We start from the raw sequence: 13,620 nt of genomic DNA, 5'->3' as shown, positions 1-13,620 counted from the left end.
CTCTACAAAAAACTTGGGCATAGGCTCCAAGAAACATGTTTTCAAATTTTGTATGTCCAAAGAGGTCAAGGAGGGTCTATAGTTCTAAGGAAGTAGTAAAAAATGAAAACAACAATAATGAAATTGTTGACGATGCTTTCAAAACTAACACAAGACTAAAGCAACGAATATTTAGGAGACAACAGATGCATAATTGTGTCAATAAGAGGATACATGTTTAAGAGGAAATGTTTCCTCTTACAGAAAAATATACTAGGATAAAGGAATATACCTTTGAATCGGAGAGATTTTGCCAGAAAAATGTGATGAGAAGTGAAAGTACACAAGGACCAAAAATAAAAAATCAATTGCACAATGTGATCATCCTGAAAATAGATGGAAACCAAAATCCTTGGTGCATGGAAAATCTAGTGTCTTTAACCAGATTTCTCCAAGCGACTCTATAGGAACAAACTCACACGAGTCTGGATCGAAATGACCGACCCCTTCCTTCACACATCAAGGATGTGAAGGTCATGTTTCTCCATTCTTGGTTGAACTATGAGCTCCTCACTTTGGAGGCAATGGAAGTGATGTGAAAGAAGAGCATATTTTTCCAATGTAAGAACTTCAATCTACGTTGTCATAGGATGAGAGGGCACCTGGAAAACTTCCTCATAGTTCAAATCTTACAGATGACAAAGAGCCTTTGCAACCTCACTACATTTTATCTTCTCGATGAGTAGATGAATATAACTCTCCCAGAGAAGCAAGGCCTGAGAATGAGAGTACAAATAAATGGAAGAGACGTTTAACCAACATGGACAATGAGGAGGGGAGGTACGCTTCATTTTTCAATGACATTAAGAATGGAAATGGTCAAAGTATTTCTCCTGAACCAAGAGAATACGTGGGAGAGAGATCAGAGGGTGCAAGAGGAAAATAAAAATGTTATGAGCATGATGGAGGTCAAAGTATTGATGGTGTCTCTGTTGGGTTGTGCTATATTGTTTCCATGACTACCCCATGCACAGTGGGGTAGTAGCCATTTCTGTATGTTGCATGTTTCATCGGGCACTGCCAGGGGGTCACAAGGGTGGTGGTTGCCCCCCGATGTGAGGGGACCATAGCCCCCTTACATGGGGAAGCACCATCGGAATTTTTTTTAGACACTATATTAGGTGGGTTGACCTATCTATGTTTTTTGCACAGATTTCTCACATGGTTTTGGGCATGTTGCTTTCCTATCCATGGTATTTTGTAGATTTGGCCAAGGGAACTATGGTTATGTTGTAATTCAAGGTTAATGGATTGGGGTTTACAGATGCTTTGACATGTATACATATGTATTTTAACATCGAAAGGAACATAATGAAAATCAATCTCGTAGTCTCAGATTTGTGATCTAGCGGAAAATCTCTGTGTACACCTATTTCATGTTTTATGCTCTTTCCACTGTTTATTTTATTTTTTTATAATTTTGATGCAGGTAATTTATGTACAATGTTAAAGCCTACATTTCATATGCAAGTTGTTTTGGCTCCAAGGGGATGCCCTTGCTGTTGAGGGGTTTCGTGCTCAGGCCTGTGGTAGATCCTGTTCAATGAGAGATTTGCGTGATCGATTCTTGTGGTTAAAGAAGATAGCGAGCAATGGAAAGATAAAGATCAAGAAATTTAATGGTCAAAGTTTTGATTTGTGGAAACTCAAGATGGAGGATCTGCTGGTAGATAATGATTAGCGGATCGCAGTCGATCTGTGTACTAAACCAAAATAAATGTTAGCTGAAAACTGGGAAAAGTTGGATTGGAAGTTAAAGAGCACAATACGATTGTGTGTCTCAGATTAAGTATTGCTTAATGTATCAGGAGAAGCTTCGACGAAGGCTTTGTGGGACAATTTAGGGACATTGTACCAATCTAAGTATCTGGTTAATAAACTTTCCTACGGAAGAAGCTCTATAAACTCAAGATGAAAGATGGAGACTCGGTGAAAGAGAATCTGAATGCATTTAATATTGTGGCAATATAGTTATTATTTGTTGATATTAAATTTTTAGATGAAGATAAGTGCATCATTTTGTTGTTTTCTCTACCAAATTTGTGGGATCGTCTAGTTTTTGCAATAGGTAGCAATGCTACTTCCTTGCAGTTTGGTGAAATAGTCTCATCCTTACTGTCAGAGTAGATGAAATAGGAAAATATGGAGGGCCAGAATGGTGATGCCTTGTCTATATGAGGACGATCCCACACTAGAAACAAAAATAAGTCGTCGAGTGGGAGATCTAAATCTAGAGGGACTTCTAAATATCTAGGAAAACATATAAAGATGTGTTGGAAATAATACTGAGAGGGGGGGGGGGGGGGGGGGGTGAATCAGTATTATCAGAACTATAAAACTTTTTCAATGCTCAGAAACATACACGCTACTTTAGTTAAGTGAACCCGCGTGTACACGCGACTGTATCTAATGAAACAAGTGTATACCCAGAGATCTTATAATTCAGTTAGCTTTAATCTTCTGTAAATACATCAGATCATTATTAAGCATATTAACAGTAACTAGGTGCAGAATGACAGAACAGAACATCACACAAGAGCCACACACATGAACACAAAGATATAAGGTGGAAACCCAATGTTGGTGAAAACCACCTGCTGCAAGTCATCTCAATCTTCTTCTTAATAAGAAAATCCTTTTACAATGTTTGTACTGGTGCAGTCTTATACCAGTACGGGAGCTACAACCCCCTTTGCTCTTGTACTAGCCGATCCATTTAGTAGTACGCAGGCTGCTACCTGCTACAATGCTCCAAAGATCTCCTTTAGCTTTTGTACTAGCTTAGATACTAGTACGTAGGTGCTTGCCTACAATCTTCTCTCCTCCAGGTACCACGTTTCATCAATTTTCAGACTGGATACACTGAAGCACAACACATAATCTGTAAGGCCACTTTTCATCCAATTTTCATACTGGACCCATAACTATCATTGAAGCTCAAAACAATCATCAAACTCTGAATCACTGAAACCCTGTTAACAACAGTCACCAGAACACAGAGCAGACACAGAACTCTGTAATAACCATCAGATCCATCTGCAACTTCAAATATCAAGCTTTACAATGTATACGCTACTTCGATGAATCAAACCCGCGTGTATACGCGCTTTTTCCAAAGACAACCCGCATACAGATCTAAAAATAATTTCTCATAACTTGCAGCTGTACCAGACATCAGTCATACTCATAACACTTATAGAACAATACATGCGTCAGTATGTAGATCTAGAATAAGCATCATAAAGATAGTTCATTTCAAACCATTTGATCCCGATCTCTCCTTAGATCTAGTTCTCCATCAACCGGTGAGGTCTCTCCTTGGCTCAGATCAAGTAATGCATCATCAACCCATAACCCTGCATACTGGATCTAATGCTTCATCAGATATTCAAGACATTTCAGATACACTTGCCTAATGATTTCCTTCTCCTTATATAGCCTTAGGCCTTGTTCAATACCAAGGGCCAAAACCATAGAGATCCAATACCATCAACTTCAAAACTAGGGATCAACACGTCCGTCGAGACACCAAGGTCCAAAACCATAGGCACAACTTCCAAGGAATAACCGCCATGGACCAAAGATAAGATTTCCACATACACGCTCTTTTGCTGAAGCCAACCTGCTTGTACACGCGACTTGGTATATAGAGAACCGGCGTATACGCGACTTGGTATATAGTGAACCTGCTTGTATATGCCACTTGGGATGTAGTGAACTAGCGTGTATATATTTTTCTTCATACTTGTAGACTGATCATCAATTCCTTGCTGTTGACCTTCTGCACTATGATTTGTCATCAGTGTGGTTTGCCATCAAGGACAACACTTATCTCATAATGCCAACAATCTCCCCCTTTGGACTTGATGGCAAAGCTAACTTGTCACACTTAGAACTATCATCTGATTCCTTTGAGTTGTCCTCCATCAGTCACATCTGATATCTCTTCTGAAGATTCATCCAGTTATACATAAGTGAGATATTCTTCTATGAGAGGGTTGCCATCAAGTACAACACATGCATCATAATGCCAACAATGTGTTGGAAATGTGGAAATCAAGGGCATTTGAAAAGGGACTGTAAATCTAAATCCCTTGAGAAAGGAAAGCGATATGATGATGCTCCTTCTCCAGATTATTTTTGTACTACATAAATGACACGATCAAATTCATTCAATGAAATAGATGGAATTATTTCCAACATCTTATATGGGTTTTCTTTTCTACTCTAGAAATGATGATCAAATTCATTTAATGAAATAGTTGGGATTATTTTACAACCACCTTCCAAATCTTCTAGGTTTTGAAAAAATTCAACAATGTTTGGAAATATTGAGAGAAATTGATTAACATAAAAGCCTTGGTGGCTGGGTTTACTTTGGGAATTTATTTGCAGACATCTGAAGTCTATTGCATATTTTAGTGGAGGGAAGTTCTTTATAGACATCTGAAGTTTATTTCAAATTTTAGTGGAGTCTTTCTTCATATCTTGTTGGTGGATTTAGAAGAAAATCTCCTTATAAGAAAGGAAATCTATGGCCACTTCGGGATAGTCGTATTCTAGATTATGATGATGATGATATTGAACCCCAGTTAACACAATAAAAAATTAATGGAATTCAAAGAGCAAAAAAAAGAACAAGAATAGGTACCCCTTGTTCTAGCCAATGAAGCAGATTGTATTGAGCAAATTATGTCCGAGTCTCCAACCAAGGAGGCAGACTGGAAAGACCAAGAAGATTGTGAATTTTATGGGATATTATTGGAGGATCTAGTAGTGGATTGGAGGATACAATGACATCTTCAATGAGGAAAGAAATATCTAGTGACATGTCACTTTATTTAGGAATTCATGGAAAACCTGTACAGGTGAACATGTTAGGGTGCATATAAGATGAATCATGGGAGTCTTCTACAAAAGTAGAAACCTTTGATGTTGAATATTTTCCTCGAGAAACCCTTAACTATAATCTTAATTTGGACAAGACTGTAAAGAAACAACCTTGCATAAGAGCGAAAGTGCATCTCAAATATTTGAGTTCAAATCTTGTAGGGGATGTCATGATGTTCGTTATATCTCCCCTACAAGTCAAAATTATTATTCTCTTTTAAAAGCATGTTTGGCATCGAAGCAACAACAAAACATTCAAGGAGTAATAGATGGAAATCATGATGATAATGTGGAGGGGATAACAAGTTAAGAAAATTCTTTTGGAGGTGTTTCTTCATTTCCTCCTCTGCAGAAAACTCAGGCATGGGCTGTAAGAAACATGTCTTCAAATTCTGTATGTCCAAAGAGGTCAAGGAGAGTCTATAGTTCTAGGGAAGTAGTAAAACATGAAAACAACAATAATGAAATTGATGAGCATGTTTTCAAAACTGACACAAGACTAAAGCAACAGGTATTTAGGAGATAGAAGATGCATAACTGTGTCAATAAGAGGATACATGTTTCAGAGCAAACATTTCCTCTTACAAAAAAATATACTTGGGTAAAGGAATATACCTTTTAATCAAAGAGGTTTTTCCAGAAAAATATGATGAGAAGTCTAAGCGCACAAAGACCGAAACTCAAAAAGTCAAGGCGATGTCTATTAACAGTTTATGCAATTAGTAGTAGAAATAATAAAGTTGTTCTATAAGATTTTCTTGAAGGTTAGAAACGTAAGAAAGAATGACAATGCCCCACTATGAAAAGAAATGTTGAAAATTCATGGAAGTGGTTGATAAGATGCACAAATTGTCTCAGAGCCCTAGAAAAGAAAAATCAATAGCATAATGTGATCATGTTGACAATGAATGGAAACAAAAATCCTTGTTTTATAGAAAATCCATTTTCTTTAACCAGATTTCTCCAAGCGAATCTGGAGGTAGGAACTCACATGGGTCTGGATCAAAAGGACCTACCCCTTTTCTCACACATCAAGGGTGTGAAGATTCTGTTTCTCCACTCTTGGTGAAACTCCCAACTCCTCACTCTAAGGGCAATGGAAGTCATGGCAAAAAAGAGGATATTTTTCCAATGGAAGAACTTCAATCTATGTCATCAAAGGATGAGAGGGAAATTGGACATCTGCCTGAAATTTTGAAGCTTTAAGATGAGGAAGAGCCTTTACAACCTTGCTACATTTTAGCTTCTCGCTAGGCAGATGAATATAACTATCTCCGAGATGCAAGGTCTGAGAATGAGGGCAAAAAGAAATGGGAGAGACATTCAGCCAATATGGATAGTGAGTACGGGAGGTACTCTTCAGAGTGCAGTGACATTAATCATGGCAGTGGTTAGAGTATTTCTCTTGAACTAGGAGAATACGTGGGAAAGACATCAAAGGGTGTAAGAGGAAAATCAAAATGTTTCAAGGATGATGCAGGTTAAGGTATTGGTGGTGTCTTGGGGAAGGATGATGTAAGAAGAGATGAACAATATGACTTGGAATTGAATCAATGAGAGCTTATGGAACCGGATGACGGAAATAATAGAGAAGATGATAATATTGGACAACCGCCTAAATCGAAGTTTCATGATGAGCCCAAGACCTCAACTTAACTTGAGTGTCCACTTCCACAACGAATGATTGATATGATACGAGGTTGTAGAACTGTTGATGAATTTGAGAGGCCTACCAAGATAGATGCGGGCACATATGGAGTTGTCTACAGATCGGAGAATAAGAAAACTAGGAAGATAGTCACTCTGAAAAAGGTAGAAATCGAAAAAGAGAGAGATGCATTTCAAATGACTCATCTAAGGGAGATAAATGTCTTTCTATCATTCCATCACTCATTGGTTGTTGATGTAAAGGAATTAGTGGAAGGAAGAAACTTGGACAACATTTTTATGGTGATGGAATACATGGAAAATGATCTAAAAGGACTAATGGAAACCATGAAAAAGTCTTTCAGCTATAGCGAAGTTAAATGTTTGATGTTGTAGCTTTTTGAGGGTGTTAAATACCTTCATGATAATTGGGTTCTAGATAGGTACAAGTTCCTTATGTTACTCTTACATTTTGTTAGGATATTCCGACACATAGGAAATAGTTATGTATAACTTGGTCCAGTGTAGAGTTAGGTAAAGTTTGTTTATTTAATATTACTTTTGTAACCTAAAATCCAACGGTCATGATATGTAGTGATCCGACGGTTCAGTATCTCCTCGGTATTATCGACACTTGATCCATGGCTTAACACCTGATTGGTCCATGATCTCTATTTAAAGAGAATTGAGGGTGATTTGTAGGGAAACCATTCATAAGAGAAGCTTATGTAAATTTTCATTCTTTTATTAATAAATTGCCTGAAGCGGCCGCGTTGGCTCAGGTTGTGGATTGTTTCCCTCTTTGAGGGTTTTAACCACATCAACAATATTGGTGTATTGATCTATGATATGTCCTTTGGTTTTTTGTCTTAGGAACTTACCCTGCAAATTCCTGCATGGCATCAGAGCTATTTGAGGGCCGCATCCATTGGTGATCCAAATCTGTAGCCGGTAGAACTGCATTTAGTTGTCGTTTCCTAGATCTATTGTTGCTGACCACTTTCGGGCCGAGAGGACTAATCTATTGTGTTAGGAGAATCCGTTCTAGTGAGGAATCCCTTTCATTTGACGTGAAAATGTTTTCGATAGCCCTAGCTACGTCACTTTTAAGATCTGGAGGTATACGGTGTTTATTTGCAGTTTTTAGTTATTTTCTCTCTGTTTATTTCAGTTTATTTAACTCTTTGTTTTTTTCTTTACTGGATCTATACCTTTCATTTCTGCGTATGCTCATTGCCCCATGACTCTGTGCGATCTAGGCAAATCAAAAACTGAAAGGAAGGATTTTTCTCATGCGTATGCCCTTTTCCACCGCACCTCAGTGTCATCTCGGAAAATTAGAAACATTGAGGAAAATATTTAGTTTCTGGCTAAAGGTAACTTCAAGCTGTAAGGTTTGTTTTTTTTGTATGTCCGTGTTGGGTTTCGTGTTTTTTGTTTTGTAGGGAAAAAAGAGCTTTCTCAAGTAAACATGCACCCCAAAGCTTCAGTGACTAAAAAAAAAACACCCTTCCTCTTTTTCGAAAATTACTAACCCTTTAATATAGCTCACTTGGTCCAAAGCTACTTTATGAGAATAGAGGTCTTGAGTTCAAGTCTTTATTTTTGTTGAGCTAATTAGATTAAGTTTGGAAAAGGGGCATTCTTTTTTAAATATAACATTATCATTCATTTCTGCACATTCTTGCACTTTGTCGGCATCTTCAACAACTTTTCTTCAAAAAGACATAACTTCTTCATTCGAAAGCCATTTCCAGAGCCGTTCTTTTTTAATCAGCCTAATTTTTCGAGATCTTTCCATTGGAACACTTAGTTTCAACAGATATAGCTTTAGTTTCTATTAAAATGGAAATTCCATGCCAAGTTATTATTGACAACACCAACTACTTCCAATGGTGGTCCTACATTGTGGATTTACTTAGAAGTAGATGTCTTTACAGAATAGCCTCAGGCCAAGAAAGCAAACCGAAAGATGAAGATAAGTTAGCAAAATGGGAAAATAAGCAAGATCAAGCACATGGATTGATAGGGATGTCTATTTCTCTAGACCTTAGATTCCATATCGCAAAACTCGATACTCCTAATGAAGCAATGAAATAGATCACTAAAGTTTTTGGAATTAAAAATGAACTTAGAGCACATCAACACGAAAATGAGTTGCTTACATTGGACCCCAATAATTTTGCTTCCATTGAAGATTTTTTGTCCAAGTTTAATACCCTTAGACTTCTCTTGGAAGGTGTTAAGGTTAAGAAATAATATGGTAACCTTATCTATTCCATTTTTACTAAGTTGGGACCAGCCTACTTTGTGTTTGTTTCCACCTTCCATTCTACAAGAGAAGCCTTCATTTCTCAAGGACAATACTATAAATCCCCTTCCTTTGATGCCTTTTCTGATACTTTAATAAGAGAACAAGAAAAAAACTTACATCTTGGTATTCTTAATCTTGGAAACTCTTCGAAGAAAGCCTTAGCCACCGAGCAGCAACCAAATTCAAAGAATCCTAAGAAACCATATCCTAAAAAGAATGGTCCTAAAGCAAATAAGCATCCTAAGCCATTTCGGTCTCAAAATGAAAAATCATTTCAACAAAATGATAAGGCAAATAAAAACAAAGGGAAGAAGACTGATAGACATTGCCACTTTTGTAATCGAGATGGCCACTTAGAATCCAAATTCTTTAAGAAGATGGAAGCCTTGGAAGCAGCAATGAAGAAGCATAACATCCATTTGGAGCACTCAACAACTTGAACTTCATCTTCAGGAATAACAGTTTCTACATGTTGTTATTAAGCATCTTGGTTTGGATATGCACTAAATGTATCTTATTCTTCTCATTCTCATGAGTGGCTCATTGATTCTGGAGCTTCTTACCACATGGCCAAAAACAAAGTCATGTTTTCTTCTTTAAATGATTGTAACACCAAAAATATATATGTTGGTGATGATAGATCTCTTAGTGTTGTAGGGACTGGAACAGTTCATATAGACAATGGTCAGTTCAATGATGTATTATGTGTTTCAACCTTATCCTACAATCTTCTATCTGTATATCAGATAACTCATTCAGGTGAAGGTAAAATCATTGAATTTTCACCTCATGATGTTGTAATTATGGACCTAAGATATCCTAGACAAATTTTAGCTACTGGCATTGCTGATGACTCTAAAAGGTTGCGTAAGTTTAACAACTTTGGGTCATCGAGTCTTCCCTTAGTATTTTTTGCTCATAATGATGATGTGAGCAAACTTTGGCATGAGCGATTTGGTCACTTAAACTATCGCTCCCTTCAGAATCTATGTAAATAAAATATGGTGACAGGTCTTCCAATGGTATCTTGTAGAGATGGTGTTTGTTCTGTATGTGTACTCAGAAAACATCATCAGGATAATTTTGAAAAACGTGCCTCTTGGCACGCCTCAGCCCATTTAAATCTTGTGCATAGTGATTTATGTGATCCACTTCTAGTTGTTTCATTCTCTGGCTACAAGTATTTCTTAACTTTGATTGGCAATTTCTCCAGACGCACTTGGGTATACTTCTTGAAACTCAAGAGTGAAGTATTTAACATGTTCTTGGCCTTTAAGGCCTTTGTTGAAAAACAATCTGGATGTCAAATCCTTAAGCTAAGATTTGATAATGGCGGAGGATACGTTAACAACAAATTCATCAAATTTTGCACAGAGAATGGAAATCTAATTAGACATACTCTTCCATATACTACATAACAAAATGGTATAGCTAAAAGGAAGAATCGCACCTTAAAGGAAATGGCTAATTATATGCTTCAATCTAAAGGACTTAGTCTTATTTTTGTGCAGAAGTAATTAACTATGCAAATTACATAATAAATCACACTCCTACTAAGGTTTTAAAGAATATCACTCCAGAAGAAGCATGGAGCTCAATTAAACTAGATGTAAGTCACTTGCGTATTTTTGGAAGTGAAACATGGGCCCACATTCCAGATGAGAAACATAAATCTTTAGAACCTAAGAGTGAAAAATGTATTTTTGTTGGATATTCTGAAGATTTCAAAGGATACATACTTATTCCACTTAGGTCCAAAAATGTTATCATTAGAAGAGATGTAAAGTTAGCTGAAAATATATCGACCTACGAGCCTAGTTTGGTGGATGTGCCACCTCTCTCTATCCCTTCTACTTCTGAAAATATTTCTTCTTCAGATGATGACAGCGATGATGACAATCCTCCCCCACCTTCTCAGGATCCTCCTTCAGCTCCTCAGCTTCCAAAATGGGTCTGTGTTACTCGGGATGCAGCAGGTGCTCTTGCCGGTGATTCTACAGATCAGCGACATACACATTCTCAGTTCCATAGAGCATCTTCTTTACTAGCTCGAGATTAGCTAATTATGATCCTGACACCATTACAGAAGCTTCAGGCCATCCATATTGGGATGCAGCTATGAATGAACAATATCGTTCATTATTGGCAAATGATACATGGGATCTTGTTCCGCTTCCAAAGGGACGAAAACTTGTTAGATGAAAATGTGTTTATAGAACCAAGTATGGACCAGATGGAAAAATTGATAAACATAAACCTCGTCTTGTTGCTAAGGGTTCTTCACAAGTTGAAGGCATTGGCTATACTAAAACCTTCTCCCCTATTGCCAAAATGAACTCTATCTGCCTTTTTCTTTCCCTTGCTACCTCTTTCAAATGGGAAGTCCATCAGATGGATGTTAAATCTACCTTCTTGCATGGGGACTTGCATGAAGAAATCTATATGGAACAACCTATTGGCTTTATACAAATAGACTCCAGTCTTGTATGTCGGCTTAAGAAATCCCTTTATGGTATCAAGCAAGCCCTTGGAGCTTGGTATGCCAAAATGGATAGCTTTCTTTTAGATACTGGATTTTCTAGATATCGTTATGATAATACTGTCTACACCAAGAAAGTGGGCAAGTCCCTTATCATTCTTGTTCATTATGTTGATGATCTTATCCTTATTGGTAGTGATCCCAACCTTATAAACCATGTGAATTCAAGCCTTAAAAAGAGTTTGAAATGACAAACTTAGGACACTTGCATTATTTTCTTGGTCTTCAAGTCTTGCAATCCAAGCAAGGTATTTCCCTTTCCTATTCCAAGTATGCATGTGATATTCAACACCATTTTCACATGGAAGACTGTAAGCCAGCCCCTTCTCACTTTCAATCTAGAAATAAACTTTCAGTCACTTGTACTTCCCCTGAAGTTGATGCTACCTTATACCGTCAACTTGTAGGAAAAATTTTGTATTTGACCCATACTCGTCCCGACCTTTCCTTTGTTGTTGGCCTTATTGCATGATTTATGCAAAGCCCACATGAAAGTAATTGGAAAGAAGCTAAAAGAATATTTGAGGTGCAGTTCCGTTTTGGATTCATTATAGTGCAGAAGCATCTCCTCTATTTGTTGGTTTCACTGATTTTGATTGGGTTGGTGACCCTGATGATCAAAAGTCTACTGCAGTTTATGTGTTCACTCTTGGTTCAAGACCTATTACATGGGTTTGCAAGAAACAAAGTTCCATTTCTCTTTCTTCAGCAGAGGCAGAGTATCGTGGTTCTATAGAAGCTAGTAAGGAAGCCTTGTGACTTCGTCAGATCCTGTCAGAGTTTGGATTTCAACAACAACATCCGACTACACTTTGGTGTGATAATAAAAGTGCCATTCAACTATTCAAACATCTAGTCCAACATCAGCGCAGCAAACACATTGAACTGCACATGCACTTCATCAGAAAGCTCATTCATGACCATGTTCTTCAAGTGCAATATTGTTCATCAGATGATCAAGTTGCAAACATCTTTACAAAGGCTCTCACAGAGGTGAAGTTTACTAAACTTTGATTTATGGTTGGACCTCAGGAAGTTGTCAGTAAGGGGGGATAGGCTCTAATGCCTCCTTCCTTCTCCTATTGTGTCATATTTGTACATCCTTCAATCATATCCCAAGTTGTTCTTAAGGGGGGGATTTTAGGATATTCCGACACATAGTAAGTAGTTAAGTATAACTTGTTCTAGTGTAGAGTTAGGTAAAGTGTGTTTCTTTACTATGTACTTTTGTAACTTACAATCTGACGGTCACGATATCCGACGGTTCATTCTCTCCTTGGTATTATCGACACTTGATCTGTGGCTTAACACCCGATTGGTCCATGATCTCTATTTAAAGAGAATGGAGGGTCATTTGTAGGGAAACCGTTCATGAGAGAAGCTTATGTAAATTTTCATTCTTTTATTAATAAATTGCCTGAACTGGTCGCATTGGCTTAGGCCGTGGACTATTTCCTCTTTGAGGGTTTTAGCCACGTCAACAATACTATTGTATTGATCTGTGATCTATTTGTGAGTGGTGTCCTTTGGTGTTCTGTTTGAGGAACTTACTTTGCAAATTCCTACGCATTCTCTATTGTTTTTAAATGATGCATATTATGCATGCCATGTGTGCCCTTGATATCTTTTTTTAGGTGTTTTCTTCGTCTATTTATCGAAGATAACATACAAGGAGGATTTTTGTCCATGCCCATTGTGCACTTGATATATTTTTTTATGTTATTTCTTTGTCTATTTATCGAAGATAAGATACAAGGAGACTTATAGATTTTTTATGGAAATCGACGCTGGATGCAGCTATCTACTTTGTTTATTTTTTCTAGGGACTTGAAGACTTCAAAGCTTCTTCTAATCAATTGTGGTGAATTGAAGATATGTGACTTTGTTGTCACCTTATGGTAGCTTAATAATTTTTTTAATATATAGTTGTGTGGCTTGAATGTTGATTGCTTGCAATAAAAAAGCTTGTTGAACATTTAATTTCTCATTTAATGACCATACCAAATAGAATTTTCAACATTTTTAATTTACTAATGTTGATCCTTTGTCACTAATTTCTTGCGGATATGAAAAATAGTAAGCTAGTAAAAAATTATTTACTTTAGTGTTCATTAAGTGCTGGATTATTTTTATACTCCATAAATGAAACGATAAAATTCAGTTAATGAAATAGATGGAACTATTTCAAACA

The 13,620-nt window shown here is 37.1% G+C and overlaps 1 pseudogene; it reads left to right on the top strand.

The window, feature by feature from the left end:
* The first annotated feature begins 799 nt into the window (after window positions 1–799).
* LOC149159081 (uncharacterized) lies at window positions 800–13,331 on the top strand (annotated as a pseudogene).
* The last annotated feature ends 289 nt before the right edge of the window (window positions 13,332–13,620 follow it).

The sequence above is a fragment of the Pinus tabuliformis genome, chromosome 5_2, assembly GCF_031772625.1.
Source record: "Pinus tabuliformis cultivar Carrire ecotype Pingquan chromosome 5_2, CPIR1, whole genome shotgun sequence".
In the NCBI taxonomy this organism is placed as follows: domain Eukaryota; kingdom Viridiplantae; phylum Streptophyta; class Pinopsida; order Pinales; family Pinaceae; genus Pinus; species Pinus tabuliformis.
Note: the sequence above shows the minus strand (reverse complement) of the source record. Positions and strands in the feature narration are given on the sequence as shown.